A 20637-nucleotide genomic window follows, 5' to 3' on the forward strand; every position below is an offset into this window, starting at 1 on the left:
GGAGCAAGAGATGGTATCTCGATAGTGGATGCTCAAGACATATGACTGGAGATCCATCTCATTTCTCTATGCTCACTAGCAAAGAAGAAGGGTACGTTACCTTCGGAGACAACAACAAGGGCAAAATCATTGGCAAGGGAACTATTGGTAACAAATTTAATTTTTCCATTGATGATGTCTTACTAGTTGATGGATTGAAACATAATCTCTTGAGTATTAGTCAACTATGCGATAAAGGTTACATCGTTAGATTTGAATCAAATATGTGCATTATTGAAAAACCAAATCATAACATGACTATGATTGCTTTAAAACAAAATAATGTCTATACCATCAACCTTGATGAACTAAGTAATGAAATGTGCTTCTCCGCCGTAAATGATGATGCTTGGCTTTGGCATAGGAGATTAGGCCATGCAAGCATGAAAACAATATCTAAGATCTCATCCCAAGAATTAGTACGAGGAATTCCAAATATAAAGTTTATTAAGGACAAAGTATGCGATGCATGTCAACTAGGCAAACAAATAAAAACAAGCTTCAAACCAAAAAATCAAATTAGCACTACTAGACCATTACAATTGATCCATTTGGACTTATTTGGACCAATTGATACAACAAGTCTAGGTGGAAGCAAATATGCCTTTGTGATTGTGGATGACTACTCTAGATACACTTGGACCTATTTCCTAGCTCACAAAAGTGATTGCTTCAAGTGTTTCTCTAAATTTTGTAAACTTACTCAAAACGAAAAAGGCTTCATGATTTCATCAATTAGGAGTGATCACGGTGGTGAATTCCAAAACCGTGACTTTCAGAATTTTTGCGAAAGTAATGGGTACAATCACAACTTCTCAACTCCAAGAAATCCTCAACAAAATGGAGTAGTTGAAAGGAAAAATAGAAACCTACAAGAAATGGCAAGAACTATGTTGAATGAACATAGTTTACCTAAGTACTTTTGGGCCGAAGCCGTAAATACGGCTTGCTACATCATGAATAGAGTCCTAATAAGACCATCCTTATCCAAAACTCCCTATGAATTATGGAATAACAAAAAACCAAACATCTCCTATTTTAAAGTTTTTGGTTGTAAATGCTTTATTTTAAATGAAAGGGATGCTTTAGGAAAATTTGACGCTAAATCCGATGAAGGCATCTTTCTTGGTTACTCTTCCGTTTCTAAAGCTTTTCGGGTTTTTAATAAAAGAACTTTAGTAATTGAAGAGTCTATTCATGTAGTTTTTAATGAAATTTCCGATTTAAAGAAAAATGATTTTGATGATGATCTTGGTTTTGATAATTTGAATTTAAATGAACCCTCTCCTCAAAATAGCCATTTGAATGCATCTTCTTCCGAAATTTCTTTACCAAAAGAATGGAAGTATGTAGATGCTCATCCAAAAGAGCAAATTATAGGAGATACATCAAAAGGGGTTCAAACTCGTTCTTCTTTCAAAAATTTCTGTGCTAACGCCGCTTTCCTTTCTCAAATTGAACCTAAATGCATTGACGAAGCCTTAAAAGATGATTTTTGGATCATTGCAATGCAAGAAGAATTAAACCAATTTGAGAGGAATGAGGTATGGAAGCTTGTTCCTAGACCAAGTGACCACTTAGTCATAGGTACTAAGTGGGTCTTTAGAAACAAGCAAGACGAAAATGGTATCGTGGTTAGAAACAAGGCTAGATTAGTGGCCAAAGGTTTCAACCAACAAGAAGGTATCGATTACGAAGAAACCTTCGCTCCCGTGGCTCGATTAGAAGCCATAAGGATGCTCCTTGCCTATGCTAGTAGTAATAATTTTAAACTATTTCAAATGGATGTTAAAAGTGCTTTCTTGAATGGTTTTATTTCCGAAGAAGTATTTGTCGAACAACCTCCCGGATTTGAAAATTCTCTTCTTCCTAATCATGTATTCAAATTGACTAAAGCTCTCTATGGCTTAAAACAAGCTCCTAGAGCTTGGTATGAAAGGCTTAGTTCCTTTCTTGTTTTAAATAATTTTACCAAAGGCAAGGTTGATACTACATTGTTTATTAAACATTTTGAAAATAATTTTCTTATTGTGCAAATTTATGTTGACGATATTGTGTTTGGCTCTTCGGATGAATCACTATGTGAATCATTTGCCAAATGTATGAGTCTTGAATTTGAAATGAGTTTAATGGGTGAATTAACTTTCTTTTTGGGATTACAAATCAAACAACTTAATGATGGTATATTTCTTAACCAATCCAAATATACATTAGAATTGTTAAAACGATTTAACATGGATAATTCAAAAGCAATAAACACCCCTATGAGTACTGCGACTAAGTTAGATATGGATGAAATTGGTGAAAGTTTCGATCAAAAAACATATAGGGGAATGATAGGTAGTCTACTCTACCTCACTGCGACTAGACCGGATATTATGTTTAGTGTAGGACTTTGCGCTAGGTTTCAATCTAATCCTAAATTATCTCATCTTAAGAGTGTTAAAAGAATATTTAGGTATCTTAAAGGAACTTCAAATTTAGGATTGTGGTATCCAAAATCTGAAAAATTTGATCTAATAGCTTATGCAGATGCCGATTTTGGCGGATGCAGGATAGATAGAAAAAGTACATCCGGAACATGCCAATTTTTAGGACATGCACTTGTTTCTTGGACTTCCAAGAAACAAAATTCAGTTGCACTATCTACGGCGGAAGCCGAATACATTGCTGCAAGTGCATGTTGTGCACAAGTAATTTGGATGAAAAATACATTAGAAGACTATGGAATTCACCTTGAAAATATTCCCATAAAATGCGATAATACTAGTGCCATATGCCTCACTAAAAATCCAATTCAGCACTCTAGAACTAAGCACATCGACGTTAGGCATCATTTCATACGCAATCATGTTCTTAACAATGATGTTGTTCTAGAATTCATTGACACAAAGCATCAATTAGCAGATATATTTACAAAAGCTTTGAATGAAGATCAATTTGAATTCATCCGAAGGGAATTAGGCATGCTAAATTGTCCCTAAAATGAACTTCACAAAAAAAAAGGACTCGTTCATTTCCCTTCGTTTATGAATTTGAATTCTTCTTTCTTCTTCAAATCAAAATGATCCATTAAAGTCTAAATTATGATCTTGAGGGAAGAAGCTAAACAAAAGGAAGGCAGAAACTTTTTTTTCTTTCTTTCCTCTACGTGATGCCAGCGGTGGAACCGCCAGATCCGGCGGTGGCACCGATTGGCGCTCGGGCACCAGGCGGTGCCACCGCCCAGTTTGGCGGTGCCACCGACCGAGTCACCCCTTTAACCCGAGGGGTTAGGGCCGGCGGTGACACCGCCCCCAACCCGAAGAAACACTCTCTCCCATTCCCTCTAACCCTCATTCCAACTCTTAGAAACATTGGAGAAGGATTCCTTGAGGTCCAAGCTTTCCATCTCTCAACGTAATCTCCACAAGGTAACTCTTGAAATCCCTCCTTTCTTTTCTCTTTCTCTTGCATATTTTTCACAATCTCATCATCATCTTGTCTAGAAAATGGCTCCAAAGAGATCAAAAGGAATAAGGATTGAAGGAGATTCATATAACCATGACCTTTTTAGATCAAAAGAGGTAGCCCTTAGCTTTCGAAAATTTGAAACCCGATCTGTCCATAAGGGAAAATACATTGATTTGGATGAACTAGAGGACTTAGATCCCATTAAGTGGTTTGCTCAACTAGAAGCTCTACCTCTACTACAAATAGATGAACCAATCTATCCACGGTTAGTGAGATTGTTCTATACCAACCTATATGAAGACAATGATAGCCTAAGCACTTACATTCTAGGAACACCCATTAGAATTTTTGACAGCACCATTTGTGAGCTAATTGGCATACCTGAAAAAGATAGGGGATGCTATTTTAAAGGTAAATGGGACGTCAAAAAAATAGGAGCAACCTATTCCGAAGCCGTGAACACAATTTTTGCAAATCCAAACCTTGACTTCCTACCCAAGAGCTGTGAACACTTAATGCCTTTCAATTCTAAAATTCTTCATCACATTATCACGAGCATCATATTCCCCAAACAATTTCATCTTGACGAAGTCAGTCAATTAGAGATAGGAACCATGTATTGGATTATGACCGGTCAACATAATTGTTTCGGGTACTTGATTCGCCAACACATGCAGGAAATTATGACTAAGGATACTATATTGCCATATGGGAGGTTAATCACTAGAATTCTTCATGCCTATGACATTTGCATTCCACCCGATGAAGAATCTATTCCAAATGATCGATATAACATAATAAATAAAAACCTGCTAAAAAAACTTAGGTGCACTTTTAGCAATGGCATATGGGTTAGGCAGCCTAGAAGAACGGATCAAATTCCTACACCAATAGAACAACCCGAAACACCAATTCTTATGGGAAATGAATCTCCTCCTCCTAGTCCCTTTGGAGCAGCACCTTCAGCTCCTGTTTCCTCCTCTGAAGATATCATTATGGCGGAGCTATCTCAGATCAAATCACAGCAAGAACAAATTCAGAATCAACAAGTTGAAATTTTGAAGACACTACGACAGATGAATGAAAAAATAGATATCATGTATCAGCACTGTGGATTACCTCCTAAGGATTAAATTGATGTATCTTTTTATTCTGTCCTGTTTGCGTTTAAAAAAAAAAAAAAAACAAGTTCATGTTTGTCATCGATTGTACGATAACTGATCTTTCCTTTAGATAACTACTGTCTTAATCTGCATAGATGATGATCTTTCCTTTATAAGTTCATGCTAAACCTTTTTCTATGCTCATCAATATGCTGGCTTGTCTCTTTTTGTTGATGACAAAGGGGGAGAAGTGATGACTTACACCAGAACGATAGCAATGGCTAATATGAATTACAAAAACTTGTATGAACTTGTGTGATATGATTATCTTATATGCCTTGCAAAATCCTTGAAAATATTGTAAGATTGATTGATCATATTGAATGCATGTCTAAAATGTATAATCATGCAATTCAAGTTGAAAATCTTTATCTCTTGTCAATAGTAAAATTTGTCTCTTATCTTTCGACTTGAAAAAGATTTTCATCAAAGTTTCGCATTTACATTATGCTTAATGAGAATAACGATAAGTTCTACGGTTAGAGCTTATAGGTTTATACTTGAATTCAATGATGAAATTCAAGTGTTTTATCTTCTCACAATATGGCATATAGATAGGGGGAGTTATGTTTAACTCCGTCATCAATTGATTGTCATCATCAAAAAGGGGGAGATTGTTGAATCTCGGATTTTGATGATATAATCAATTGGTGGGTTAATTAATCTAATCCATATTATTGAGTTAAGTGTGCAGGATTAACTACGATAATCAGAAAACATAAAGCAAGGATACCGGAGTCGAGTTTGATAGACGTTTAAGAGACCGGAGAATCATCGGAGATGCTGCCGGAACCGTCCGAGAAGAAATCGGGAACGTGTTGGAAGTTCGCCGAAGAAATCGTCGGAGGCTCGCGGAGATCACCAAGAAGGCTCGGCTACTCGTTAAAGTCATCATAAAGATTGGGAGCTTGCAGGGAGTCCGTCGGAAGAGTTCGTCGGAAAAGCTCGCCGGAACAAGACTCGACGTTCGCGGTTAAAAAACTTGCTTAGGATGTTTTTTTTATGTAGTTCACCTGTAATTAGGATTAGGATTAAGAGATAATCCTATATCCTGGTTAGGGGCCAACTGGGGCCAAAATCAGATTTGGTTTGGGCGAAAAATAAGCCAAACCAATGAATCGGAAAGTCAGGCGGTGGAACCGCCTGGCTGGGCGGTGGCACCGCCCAGCACCCGAGTGCTGGGCGGTGACACCTCCTTGGCTGGGCGGTGGCACCGCCCAGCACCCGAACGCTGGGCGGTGGCACCGCCTGGCTGGGCGGTGGAACCGCCAGCACCGGGAACCCTAAGAGAATTCAAATTTTGGAGCCCAAAATTTGAATCCTCTTGAGGCCTATAAATACCCCTCAAATCTCAGCTGAGGTTAAAACTTTTGAGAAGCATTTTGATTGAGAGAAAAGTCTTAGAAAGTCTTAGCAAGCCTTGTTTTCAATTTGCTAGAGAGTTCTCCTCCTTCTTTCTTATTGAAAATTTGTAAGAGGTTGAGCTGCTTGTAAAAGGTTGTAAGAGGGGTGTTTACCCTTCCATTTTCAAGAGACTTGCTAGTGGAAGGTGGGAGCCTCATCGAAGAGGGGCCTCGCAAGTGGAGTAGGTCATTTGACCGAACCACTCTAAAAATCGGCGTAATCTCTGGTTTGCTTTTTAATATTGTCATTTACATTACTGCAAATCTTCTTACTGCTTTAGTTCCTTATTACTCTTGCTGCAATACGCCTTCAAGTTAAATTTCTCAAGCTTCGTTCTTAACGTACGAAAGATTGTATTAAAATCGAAGTTTTAATCCGCTGCACTAATTCACCCCCCCCTCTTAGTGCCGCTCCGATCCTAACAAACCAAACTTCTTAGATTTGATCATGAAATTATTTATAAAAAGGGAAAAAAAAATATTATTGCAGATGCACTCTCACAGCTACCTAAGCAAGCTAAGTTTTCAGTCATTTCACTTCTGACTAGCGACTTCTTTGAGGATATTAAGAGGGAATGGTGAGAAGATCCAGAGACCAGTAAGATCATAAAAAAATTGGAGGAAGCACCAAGCTCTGTGGCTCATTACAATTGGGACTTAAAAGGATTGCGCTATAAAGGGACGTATTGTGCTTGTGACAAATTCTACTTGTATTTTCACGAGTAGATTTTGGATATAGTTATTCCAGATGCAGGGAACTAAATTGAAAAGGAGTACAATGTATCACCCATAAATTGATGGCCAGACGGAAGTGGTGAACAAGTGCTTGGAGATAGCTCAAAGCCATCCACCAAATATGACTACCTAAGGAGAACTCCAGACCTAGCCGAGTGCCATTATTGATCGACGGATTGTGACTCGACAACGACGATCCAATACTGAAGTGCTAATACAATGGGCGAACTTACCAGTAGAAGGTGTCATATGGGAGAACTTTGACTACTTGAAGATCAAATTCTCAGAATTCATGAATCATCAGCCTCGAGGACAAGGCTGATTTGAAGAGGGCGAGTCTGTTAGGACTCTAGCTAGGAGAGTTCTAATAGAAAGGGGCATTCATATTAACCTACATAGCCGACCACTATTAAATAGGTGAAGAGGCCGACTAGGGTTAGGAGGTTATTTCTTAGAGAAGCATTAGGAGTTGTAAAGGAATATAAGTCTTGATTAGGAGTCTTATTAGGAGTTAGTTATAAGTTATATTAGGAGTTAGGGTTTAGATGCCCTGTAAATAGTCATGTATTCATCCTCTTTTCTTAAGCAATAGATGAATATTTTCTGTAGCCTTTGAGCAGCAATTTGGAGGAAGGAACCCCTAAAGAGTTCCAACGAGGCCGATCCCCTAAAGAGATCAACCCCAAGCTTAGAATCTACAAGTGTTCTAACAGAGGCGGAATCAGATTTGTGAGTAGCTCTCACCAAAATCCAACCACCTTTGTTAAAAGTCCTACCTTGTATGTATCACTCCGCACCGAATGCAACTTTTGTTGCAAACTCGACATGTTGCTCATAAATATCCATTTAAGAGGTATAGTCCACATAAATTAATTTGGATCCCTAAAGGAACCTTAAATAACTCAATGCAAGATGATAAGTTAGGTAGATCTATTTATGAGGAACCAAGGTAAAGTGGGTACCTAAAAGAAAACCCCCTTTCTTGTAGATATGTCTACAATCACAAGCTAGGAGCAAGAACGGTAGTTTGATAGTGGATGCTCAAGACTTATGACTGAAGATGCAAAATACTTCATAAAGCTCTATAGCCAAAACAATAAAGAAAATATCATTATAATTAGAACTATTGGTAATGAAATAAATTTAAATGAAGATGTTTTATATGCAATGAAATCATGCTTGATGATGTGATTTGAAATCATATGTTTTAAAATTATGTGCTACATATTTGATCTTCAAATTTTTTTTTGGTTTTCGGTTTTAAATAATGATACACAATTTATTTTAATACTAGAGCATACTTAGGAAACCATCTACATTACCTCCATTGGGTTTCACAAAAAGTGATGATGACTTTGGATTTATTAAGATGATATGTCGCCATCTACAACTTGAGACGTACCAAACATGAAATAATCTTCTTATTTATGAAGATATTCTTCAATACAAACCTTGATTCTTTCACCTTATTCTCCCTTGCTTTAACTAAGGAAAGGAGTTATACAAATAAACTATTTCTTGATGTCTATAACTTGAATTTTTCAGTATTTATGGTTTGTATGATTGAATCATTAATACACATAGATAGAAAAGTATTAGCCTGAAGCTTGCACTTTCTTTAAGCATAAAATGATGACTTGAATACTGAATATGGGATTAGTATCATCTGCTTAAACATCATTGAATACTGAATAGTACTACTAGAATACTAAACATAGCTACTAGGTTGAAAGGTAAAATTGTAGTTTGAAAATGGGCTAAAGATTGTGCACCAGTAGTAGCACCATTAGACTGGCGATGGCACTGCCAGAGCACACTACCCATAGGTGGTAGCACCGCCCAGCTGGCAGTACCACCGCCCGTAACCCTGCCCTATAAAAACCTAAGTTAGGGCCAGTGGTAGAACTGCCCCCAACTCTCTCTACACCCCTCTAAACCTTGCCACACCCCCCATTCATCTTGCTTTTCCTCTAGAAACTCAAGAAAACTCTCATCCTTTGCAAATCTAAAGACAATGTCAACTTTTCAAGAGATCACTATAAGGGTAATCCTCAAAACTTTTCTCTCAATTCATAGATCTTGCTTCTTATAATTTTCTCATTTATAACATATGTAGTTCCATGGAATCTAGAAGATCCTCAAGGGACAAAGGAAAGATGAGAGTAGATGAAACCTATGATTCCATACTCTTTGATTCCCCTCAAAATGCCCTTAAATTCCCAACCTTTGAATCTAGAAGTGTTCATAAGGGAAAATATGTAGATCTAGAAGAATTGAGTAATTTAGAACCAATTCAATGGTTTGCCAACTTAGATGTCCTTCCAATCCTCCAAATAAGTGAACCCATTTATCATAGACTTGTTCATTTGTTTTACACCAACTTGCATGTAGATAAAAATGATAGGGTGTCCACTTATCTCTTAGGGCATCACATACCCATCATGGATAGTGTAATTTATAACCTTATAAGAATTCCTGAGAAAAAAAAGGTTGTTACTTTAGAGGGCTATGGGATAAAGAATCAATTAGGGTTACGTATTCTGAGGCATTAGGAACTATCTTTAGTAACACAAATCTATCCATCGTTCCAAAAAGTTATAAACATTTGCTACCCTTTAGCACAAAATTGCTTCATCACATCGTGATAAGTATCCTGCTTCCAAAACAATATCATCATAATGAAGTTAGTAAAATAGAATTAGGAACAATGTATTGGATTATGATAGGATACGACAACTGTTTTAGATATCTAATAAAACAAAACATGATTGAACTATCAACACAAGATATGATGCTTCCTCATGGTGGTTTAATCACTAGACTAATGCGTGCACATAACATAGTTATTCCATTTGATAAAGAAACCTTAAAACTAGATTGATTCAATTTCGTCAATGGAAATCTATTAAGGAGATTAAGATGCATAGTAAGAAATAGAATTTGGACTAGATTACCTAGGAGGACTGAACCTCCCCCACCTAAACCAGAACAAAAAACACCTGTATATAGGGAAAGTCATTCTCTCCTACTAGTCCCCTTGATGTAGCACCTTCGACAGAGCAAGCACCCTCCTCATCAGTCGATCTAATAATGACTTGACTAGATATAATTGAACTACGTCAAGATCATATCTTAACCGAGATGCAGCAAATTCGTTGGCAACTGAATACTTTGTTTAGGCATTTTGATTTACCACCACCTGAATACGTTATGTATTTCCTTTTGCTGATAAAAGAGAGTAGGGAATTAAAAAGTACTATGATGAGTTGTATTCTTTGATATACTATACTTCTTACACTTTATAACGTACCTTTTGATGTCATGTGCTGATGCGCTTCATGATGATGGTTTAATGCTTGCAACACTCTAAGAATTATGCATGATAAATCTTTGGAGTGTATAAATTCCTTGATACATTTTTTCAAACTTCTCATTTGTTTTTGTAACTTGAGTCTTCTTTTTAAATCAAGATCACTTTTTTCCTTCTAGTGATATTTACAAAAGAGAAGATTCAACTAATGGACTTTTGGTATTTTGTTAGAACCCTTGCAAATTCTAAGCTTGGGGTTGATCTCTTTAGGGGATCGGCTTCGTTGGAAATCTATAGGGGTTTCTTCCATCAAATTGCTGCTCAAAGGCTACAGAAAAGATTCATCTATTAGTTAAGAAAAGAGAATGAATACATGGCTATTTATAGAGCTTCTAAACCTTAAATCCTAATAGGATTTCTAACCAACTCCTAATAGGACTCCTACTCAAGACTCCTATTCCTTTACAACTCCTAATGCTTCTCTAAGAAATAACCTCCTAACCCTAGCTGGCCTATTCACCTCTTTAATAGGGGTCGACTAGGTAGGTTAACATGAATGCCCCTCTCAATTAGGACTCTCCAACCTAGAGTCCTAATAGACCCACCCTCTTTAAATTAGCCTTGTCCTCAAGGCTGAGATTCCATGAACTTAGGGAATCAGGTCGTTAGTGCTAGTCATAGGTGCCCAGCAAGCCAATCACGTGAGTGATGGCACGTGTGACTTGATACAGAATCTTTTTGCTTATTATATTTTGGCGTATATCACTTTATAACTATTGCATAAATGCATATATATATTGTGATGTCCTTGGATTTGTGCAATGGGAATCGGATCGTGATGAGATCACGATAATGAGATCGATTCACCTTTAAACACATATCCTAAATAATCCCGGTCATAGGTTACTCAAGAAGGACATCATGATAACCAGATAGACTGGTGTGCTGTATACCCGTCCATATGATGGATGCAGCTGGTCTCATAGCTGCTCGTGTAGGGACACTAAGGATACAGTACAGGTGCTCATTGGAGAATGAGTTCACTAATTGATCCACTTACGGAATGCTGGATGGTTGATGATGCCTTATTGTCAGACAGCAATTCCGTAGTCCTAGTGGTGTATCTGGTCCTTAGACTTGAGACACCAAGGATGTCCTGTATGAGTGCTCCACTCTTTGATACCAGACTTATAGGTTTGGCTGTTCCCAGATCTAGTACAGTTGGTCATTGGGAGTGGTAGTCGACCTTACGAGGGCTATTGAGTGTCAATAGAGGATCATCCACTCTCGGCGTCATGAGAGGAATATCCTATGTGTTCTTGCTCAGACAAATCCCTGGCCAGGGTCAGTCGGGTTGAGAGAGAAAGAGTTCTTCGGGAGAATCCGATTAGAGCGAGACTCGAGTAGAAACCGTATGGGTCTGACAACACCATGCTCGATATACGGTCTCTGGGATATTAGATGGATGAGGGACTATAGGTACATGGTAACTGAGGACAGACAGGTCCAATGGATTGGATTCCCCTGTATCGTCTGGGGACTACGGCGTAGTGGCCTAGTACATCCGTAGTCGATGAGTCGAGTGAATTATTACAGAGATAATAATTCACTGAGTTAGAAGGAGTTCTGACAGGTATGACTCACGGCCAGCTCGATATTTGGCCTAGAGGGTCACACACATATGGTAGGCATTGCGATGAGTAGAGGTTCGGATATGAGATATCCGACGGAGCCCTTGTCTTATTGGATGCAGATCCAATACCCACTAGGGAAGGACCCATTAGGGTTTGACACGGGATCTCTATAAATAGGAGGGATTCACAGTCTCATAGGCTAGAGTTTTTGCTTGCCTTTCCTATTCTCCTCTCCCTCTCCACCTCAAAGCAGGCCTGGAGTTTTGAGGAGCGTCGTCGCAACCCTACTGTGTGGATCACCGCTAGAGAGGAGGACGCTTGACCTCCTTCACCCTCTCCTAAGGATCTGCAAGGAAACAGGGATATACGATCTCCCTAGGTAACACAATCTCTATACGCAGTTTTGTGTTTTGCGGATTCTTTGCGCACCAATCTTCGCACGATGACGAACATCTTTTTGGGAATCGGGGATTTTTGTTTTCTTGTTCTTCCGCTGCGCATATGATGTCGCCCCCCAATGATTTCCCAACAGTGGTATCAGAGCCAGGTTGTTCGTGCGAATGATTGGTTTTGAACTGCGTGTATTGTGTTTAGGAAGAATTTTGACGTCAAAATCGTTGACGCAAAAGCGAGGAAGGGCAGCAACAGTTGCTGCCCTCGATCTGCATGCCTGCAGCGGCAGCCGCAGCCGCAGCCAGGCAGCACAGCGCCGGCGCATGCGCAAGCGCTGTGCCTGCAGCAGCCGGCCGGCGGTCTGCTTGCAGTAGGCTTGCTGCCGGTGGGGCTGGCAACCCACGGGCAGAGGCGCCGCAGGGCAGCGACGCGCGACGCCTGCCGCCGCTGCTCCCGCGGGCGAAACCCCCCCATAGGAGCGGCCGCCCGGCGGTACAGCACCGCCTGCGGAGCCAGCGGCGCCCGAAGGGGGCGCCCACCCGCAGCGGCATCGCCGCCAGCGGGCGTGCCGCCTGCAGGCGAGGGTAGCGCCCCGCCCCGCCGCACAGGCCGCCGCCGGCATGGTGGCGGCGGCGGCAGTAGCGAAAAGGGAAAAGGGCATTAGGGTTTTCTGGGAAAAAGATAGTTTTGCCCCTCGAAATTTGAGAAATTCCAGTTTCTTTCTTTTGTCAAAATTACGAAAATACCCTTAGGAATTGAGAAATTCCCTATATATCCCTGATTTCAAAAAATATTAATTAATTAAAAGGTTTAGTTGATTATTATTTTTATTATTATCTAGTAGTCCTACATGATGATGATTATTTATACATGTGATGTATGATGTGTGGACGGATGATCATGTACCGTGTGATGTGTGTACTTGTGATTATTATTATTGAGGTCTGTGAACCTCCATTATATTTCTCGTTTATTGTCGGGCCTGCGTGCCTATGATTAAGTTGTAATCACATGAGGAGGCGCAGCGGGAGCGTGGATGCGATAGCGGGACCCACGAGACGGACGATCGTGTTGTATGGAGATGCATCAAGATATCGACGAAACCGACGAGGACGAGATGGACGATCACAGGGCATGGAGATGCACCGTTGCACACATAGATCTTGATGTGAGTGATTAGGCCTACTGGCTCGGGCCTAATCATATTAGGTTGTGGTCCATGATCATCTGGTGTGATTGCTTATACACATACTAGATATGTATATATATTTGCATGCGATGTAGATATATATTAAATATATATATGTGTGACATGTCATATTAGGAGACCAAATCATAGAAACATCTCTCGATAATATTAAGTCGGTAAATGTGAGGCAATTAGATTGACCCACATGGCCTTCCATCGTTATGAGTAGGAACCGATTCCCGGTGTAGGTTGAGTTGGTCGAGTCCCTCGAGACTCACTTATTTCGCGATTCGCTATCTTGCTTACGACATAGAGATGTCACCGGTGACCTGAGGGCATGGTATACTTGGTCGAGTCCCTCGAGGGTATATCATCAAATCAGACTCATCTTGTAACGAAGGTGTTGACTTAACCGAGCATCATGGTTGGTCGAGTCCCTCGAGGCCATGGTGATTCGGAGGCCGAACAGGACGGGAATCACAAGGAGTTGTGATCGGTAAGAGTTGCCTACCTTTTAGGCTTAGTGTGATTGGTCGAGTCCCTCGAGGTTACACTAAGACGCTGATTGGATCCTGATCCCCACTAGAAGTCTGCCGGAGACTTCCGTTTTACGTGTTGAGGGTGTCGCGTGACTCGATTGTAAAATAGTGGGAGCATATTAAGATAGAAGTCCATATCTTGATAGTTTATTTCTTGCAAAATCTGCATGATATACATTTCTGCTACATCTTTATTTTCAGAAAATGTCGCTTTCAAATCCCTTACGTGGCATACTTGATGTCAACCGCCTCACTGGTCCAAATTATACGGATTGGCTCCGTAACTTGAGAATTGTTCTCACAGCGGAGAAAATCGTGTACGTCCTTGATACAGTGATGCCTACGCCCGAAGAAGGGGCAAGCGAGGATGAGATCGCTCGCTACGTGAAGTACATTGATGACTCCACTCTTGCTCAGTGCTATATGTTGGGCTCTATGACTCCAGAGTTACAGAGACAACATGAAAAGATGGATGCCAGATCCATTCTCCTACATGTCCGCAAATTGTTTAAGGAACAGGGAAGGACTCAACGATATGAGATATGTTAGGATCGGAGCGGCACTAAGAGGGGGGGTGAATTAGTGCAGCGGATTAAAACTTCGATTTTAATCAAAATCTTTCGTACGTTAAGAACGAAACTTGAGAAATTTAACTTGAAGGCGTGTTCTTAAAGTTGCGCAGCAAGAGCAATAAGGAACTAAAGCAGTAAGAAGATTTGCAGTAATGTAAATGACAATAATAAAAAGCAAACCAGAGATTACGCCGATTTTTAGAGTGGTTCGGTCAAATGACCTACTCCACTTGCGAGGCCCCTCTTCGATGAGGCTCCCACCTTCCACTAGCAAGTCTCTTGAAATGGAAGGGTAAACACCCCTCTTACAACCTTTTACAAGCAGCTCAACCTCTTACAAATTTTCAATAAGAAAGAAGGAGGAGAACTCTCTAGCAAATTGAAAACAAGACTTGCTAAGACTTTCTAAGACTTTTCTCTCAATCAAAATGCTTCTCAAAAGTTGTAACCTCAGCTGAGATTTGAGGGGTATTTATAGGCCTCAAGAGGATTCAAATTTTGGGCTCCAAAATTTGAATTCTCTTAGGGTTCCCGGTGCTGGCGGTTCCACCGCCCAGCCAGGCGGTGCCACCGCCCAGCGCTCGGGTGCTGGACGGTGCAACCGCCCAGCCAAGGAGGTGTCACCGCCCAGCACTCGGGTGCTGGGCGGTGCCACCGCCCAGCCAGGCGGTTCCACCGCCTGGCTTTCCGATTCATTGGTTTGGCTTATTTTTCGCCCAAACCAAATTTGACTTTGGGCCCAGTTGGCCCCTAACCAGGATATAGGATTATCTCTTAATCCTAATCCTAATTACAGGTGAACTACATAACAAAAACATCCTAAGCAAGTTTTTTAACCGCGAACGTCGAGTCTTGTTCCGGCGAGCTTTCCGACGAACTTCTTCCGACGGACTCCCTGCAAGCTCCCAATCTTTGTGATGACTTTAACGAGTAGCCGAGCCTTCTTGGTGATCTCCGCGAGCCTCCGACGATTTCTTCGGCGAACTTCCGACACGTTCCCGATTTCTTCTCGGACGGTTCCGGCAGCATCTCCGATGATTCTTCGGTCTCTTAAACGTCCATCGAGCTCGACTCTGGTATCCTTGCTTTATGTTTTCTGGTTATCGTAGTTAATCCTGCACACTTAACTCAATAATATGGATTAGATCAAATAACCCATCAATTGATTTTATCATCAAAATCCGAGATTCAACAATCTCCCCCTTTTTGATGATGACAATCAATTGATGACGGAGTTAAACGTAACTCCCCCTATCTATATGCCATATTATGAGAAGATAAAACACTTGAATTTCATCATTGAATTCAAGTATAAACCTATAAGCTCTAACCGTAGAACTTATCGTTATTCTCATTAAGCATAATGTAAATGCGAAACTTTGATGAAAATCATAAGTTAAATGATACTAGACGAGTTTCGCCACGATAGAAGATAAAGATTTTCAATATAAATTTCATGATATCAATCTTGTGATATTTTCAGGGATTTGCAAGTTATATAAGACATTCATATCACAAATTTCATATTAGCCATGCTATCGTTCTGGTGTAAGTCATCACTTCTCCCCCTTTGTCATCAACAAAAAGAGACAAGGCAGCTAATTTATGATCATAGAAAAAGGTTTAGCATTTATCAAGGTTCTTCATTCAAATTTTCCAGAAATAGTTTGTCCAAAAGACATCATCATCTATGCAGATTAAGACAGTAGTTATCTAAAGGAAAGATCAGTTATCGTACAATCGATGACAAACATGAACTTGTTTTTGAACAGCAAACAGGACAGAATAAAAAGATACATCAATTTAATCCTTAGGAGGTAATCCACAGTGCTGATACATGATATCTATTTTTTCATTCATCTGTCGTAGTGTCTTCAAAATTTCAACTTGTTGATTCTGAATTTGTTCTTGCTGTGATTTGATCTGAGATAGCTCCGCCATAATGATATCTTCAGAGGAGGAAACAGGAGCTGAAGGTGCTGCTCCAAAGGGACTAGGAGGAGGAGATTCATTTCCCATAAGAATTGGTGTTTCGGGTTGTTCTATTTGTGTAGGAATTGGATCCGTTCTTCTAGGCTGCCTAACCCATATGCCATTGCTAAAAGTGCACCTAAGTTTTTTTAGCAGGTTTTTATTTATTATGTTATATCGATCATTTTGAAAAGATTCTTCATTGGGTGGAATGCAAATGTCATAGGCATGAAGAATTCTAGTGATTAACCTCCCATATGGCAATATAGTATCCTTAGTCATAATTTCCTGCATGTGTTGGCGAATCAAGTACCCGAAACAATTATGCTGACCGGTCATAATCCAATACATGGTTCCTATCTCTAACTGACTTACTTCGTCAAGATGAAATTGTTTGGGGAATATGATGCTCGTGATAATGTGATGAAGAATTTTAGAGTTGAAAGGCATTAAGTGTTCACAGCTCTTGGGTAGGAAGTCAAGGTTTGGATTTGCAAAAATTGTTTTCACGGCTTCGGAATAGGTTGCTCCTATTTTTTTGACGTCCCATTTACCTTTAAAATAGCAACCCCTATCTTTTTCAGTTATGCCAATTAGCTCACAAATGGTGCTGTCAAAAATTCTAATGGGTGTTCCTAGAATGTAAGTGCTTAGGCTATCATTGTCTTCATATAGGTTGGTATAGAACAATCTCACTAACCGTGGATAGATTGGTTCATCTATTTGTAGTAGAGGTAGAGCTTCTAGTTGAGCAAACCATTTAATTGGATCTAAGTCTTCTAGTTCATCCAAATCAATGTATTTTCCTTTATGGACACATCGTATTTCAAATTTTGGAAAGCTAAGGGCTACCTCTTTTGATCTAAAAAGGTCATGGTTATATGAATCTCCTTGAATCCTTATTCCTTTTGATCTCTTTGGAGCCATTTTCTAGACAGGATGATGATACCAATTGTTAAGAATAAGCAAGAGAAAGAGAAAAGAAAGGAGGGATTTCAAGAGTTACCTCGTGGAGATTATGTTGAGAGATGGAAGGCTTGGACCACCAAGAATCCTTCTCCAATGTGTCTAAGAGTTAGAATGAGGGTTAGAAGAAATTGGGAGTGGGTTTTGAGAACTCTCTCTTCGGGTTGGGGGCGGTGTCACCGCCGGCCCTAACCCTTTGGGTTAATAAGGGTCGCTCGGTCGGTGCCACCGCCAAACCGAGCGGTGCCACCGCTGGCATCCCGTGGAGGAAAAAATTTTCTTCCTCACCCCTTTTTTTTTTGTTTGCTTCCCTCAAGATAATAAGTTATATTTTAATGGATCATTTTGAATTGAAGAAGAAATCAAATTCATAAAAGAAAGGAAAAGAACGAGTCATTTTTCGTGAATCTCATTTTAGGGACAATTTAACATGCCTAATTCCCTTCTAATGAATTCAAATTGATCTTCGTTCAGAGCTTTTGTGAATATATCTGCTAATTGATGCTTTGTGTCAATGAATTCTAGAACAACATTATTGTTAAGGACATGATCGCGTATGAAATGATGCCTAACGTCGATGTGCTTAGTTCTAGAATGCTGAATTGGATTTTTAGTAAGACATATGGCACTAGTATTATCACATTTTATGGGAATATTTTTAAAGTGAATTCCATAGTCTTCTAATGTATTTTTCATCCAAATGACTTGTGCACAACATGCACTTGCAGCTATGTATTCGGCTTCTGCCGTAGATAGTGCAACTGAATTTTGTTTCTTGGAAGTCCAAGAAACAAGTGCATGTCCTAAAAATTGGCATGTTCCGGATGTACTTTTTCTATCTATTCTGCATCCGCCAAAATCGGCATCCGCATAGGCTATTAAATCAAAATTTTCAGATTTTGGATACCACAATCCCAAATTTGAAGTTCCTTTAAGATACCTAAATATTCTTTTAACACTTTTAAGATGAGATAATTTAGGATTAGATTGAAACCTAGCGCAAAGTCCTACACTAAACATAATATCCGGTCTAGTCGCAGTGAGGTAGAGTAGACTACCTATCATTCCCCTATATGTTTTTTGATCGAAACTTTCACCATTTTCATCCATATCTAACTTAGTCGCAGTACTCATAGGGGTGTTTATTGCTTTTGAATTATCCATGTTAAATCGTTTTAACAATTCTAATGTGTATTTAGATTGGTTAATAAATATACCATCCTTAAGTTGTTTGATTTGTAATCCTAAAAAGAAAGTTAATTCACCCATTAAACTCATTTCAAATTCAAGACTCATACATTTGGCAAATGATTCACATAGTGATTCATCCGAAGAGCCAAACACAATATCATCAACATAAATTTGCACAATAAGAAAATTATTTTCAAAATGTTTAATAAACAATGTAGTATCAACCTTGCCTTTGGTGAAATTATTTAAAATAAGAAAGGAACTAAGCCTTTCATACCAAGCTCTAGGAGCTTGTTTTAAGCCATAGAGAGCTTTAGTCAATTTGAATACATGATTAGGAAGAAGAGAATTTTCAAATCCGGGAGGTTGTTCGACAAATACTTCTTCGGAAATAAAACCATTCAAGAAAGCACTTTTAACATCCATTTGAAATAGTTTAAAATTATTACTACTAGCATAGGCAAGGAGCATCCTTATGGCTTCTAATCGAGCCACGGGAGCGAAGGTTTCTTTGTAATCGATACCTTCTTCTTGGTTGAAACCTTTGGCCACTAATCTAGCCTTGTTTCTAACCACAATACTATTTTCGTCTTGCTTGTTTCTAAAGACCCACTTAGTACCTATGACTAAGTGGTCACTTGGTCTAGGAACAAGCTTCCATACCTCATTCCTCTCAAATTGGTTCAATTCTTCTTGCATTGCAATGATCCAAAAATCATCTTTTAAGGCTTCGTCAATGCATTTAGGTTCAATTTGAGAAAGGAAGGCGGCGTTAGCACAAAAATTTTTGAAAGAAGAACGAGTTTGAACCCCTTTTGATGTATCTCCTATAATTTGCTCTTTTGGATGAGCATCTACATACTTCCATTCTTTTGGTAAAGAAATTTCGGAAGAAGATGCATTCAACTGGCTATTTTGAGGAGAGGGTTCATTTAAATTCAAATTATCAAAACCAAGATCATCATCAAAATCATTTTTCTTTAAATCGGAAATTTCATTAAAAACTACATGAATAGACTCTTCAATTACTAAAGTTCTTTTATTAAAAACCCGAAAAGCTTTAGAAACGGAAGAGTAATCAAGAAAGATGCCTTCATCGGATTTAGCATCAAATTTTCCTAAAGCATCCCTTTCATTTAAAATAAAGCATTTACAACCAAAAACTTTAAAATAGGAGATGTTTGGTTTTTTGTTATTCCATAATTCATAGGGAGTTTTGGATAAGGATGGTCTTATTAGGACTCTATTCATGATGTAGCAAGCCGTATTTACAGCTTCGGCCCAAAAGTACTTAGGTAAACTTTGTTCATTCAACATAGTTCTTGCCATTTCTTGTAGGTTTCTATTTTTCCTTTCAACTACTCCATTTTGTTGAGGATTTCTTGGAGTTGAGAAGTTGTGATTGTACCCATTACTTTCGCAAAAATTTTGAAATTCACGGTTTTGGAATTCACCACCGTGATCACTCCGAATTGATGAAATCATGAAGCCTTTTTCGTTTTGAGTGAGTTTACAAAATTTAGAGAAACACTTGAAGCAATCACTTTTGTGAGCTAAGAAATAGGTCCAAGTATATCTAGAGTAGTCATCCACAATCACAAAAGCATATTTGCTTCCACCTAGACTTGTTGTATCAATTGGTCCAAATAAGTCCAAATGGATCAATTGTAATGGTCTAGTAGTGCTAATTTGATTTTTTGGTTTGAAGCTTGTTTTTATTTGTTTGCCTAGTTGACATGCATCGCATACTTTGTCCTTAATAAACTTTAAATTTGGAATTCCTCGTACTAATTCTTGAGATGAGATCTTAGATATTGTTTTCATGCTTGCATGGCCTAATCTCCTATGCCAAAGCCAAGCATCATCATTTACGACGGAGAAGCACATTTCATTACTTAGTTCATCAAGATTGATGGTATAGACATTATTTTGTTTTAAAGCAATCATAGTCATGTTATGATTTGGTTTTTCAATAATGCACATATTTGATTCAAATCTAACGATGTAACCTTTATCGCATAGTTGACTAATACTCAAGAGATTATGTTTCAATCCATCAACTAGTAAGACATCATCAAT

Source organism: Musa acuminata, chromosome BXJ2-5 (genome assembly GCF_036884655.1).
Source record: "Musa acuminata AAA Group cultivar baxijiao chromosome BXJ2-5, Cavendish_Baxijiao_AAA, whole genome shotgun sequence".
Taxonomy (NCBI): domain Eukaryota; kingdom Viridiplantae; phylum Streptophyta; class Magnoliopsida; order Zingiberales; family Musaceae; genus Musa; species Musa acuminata.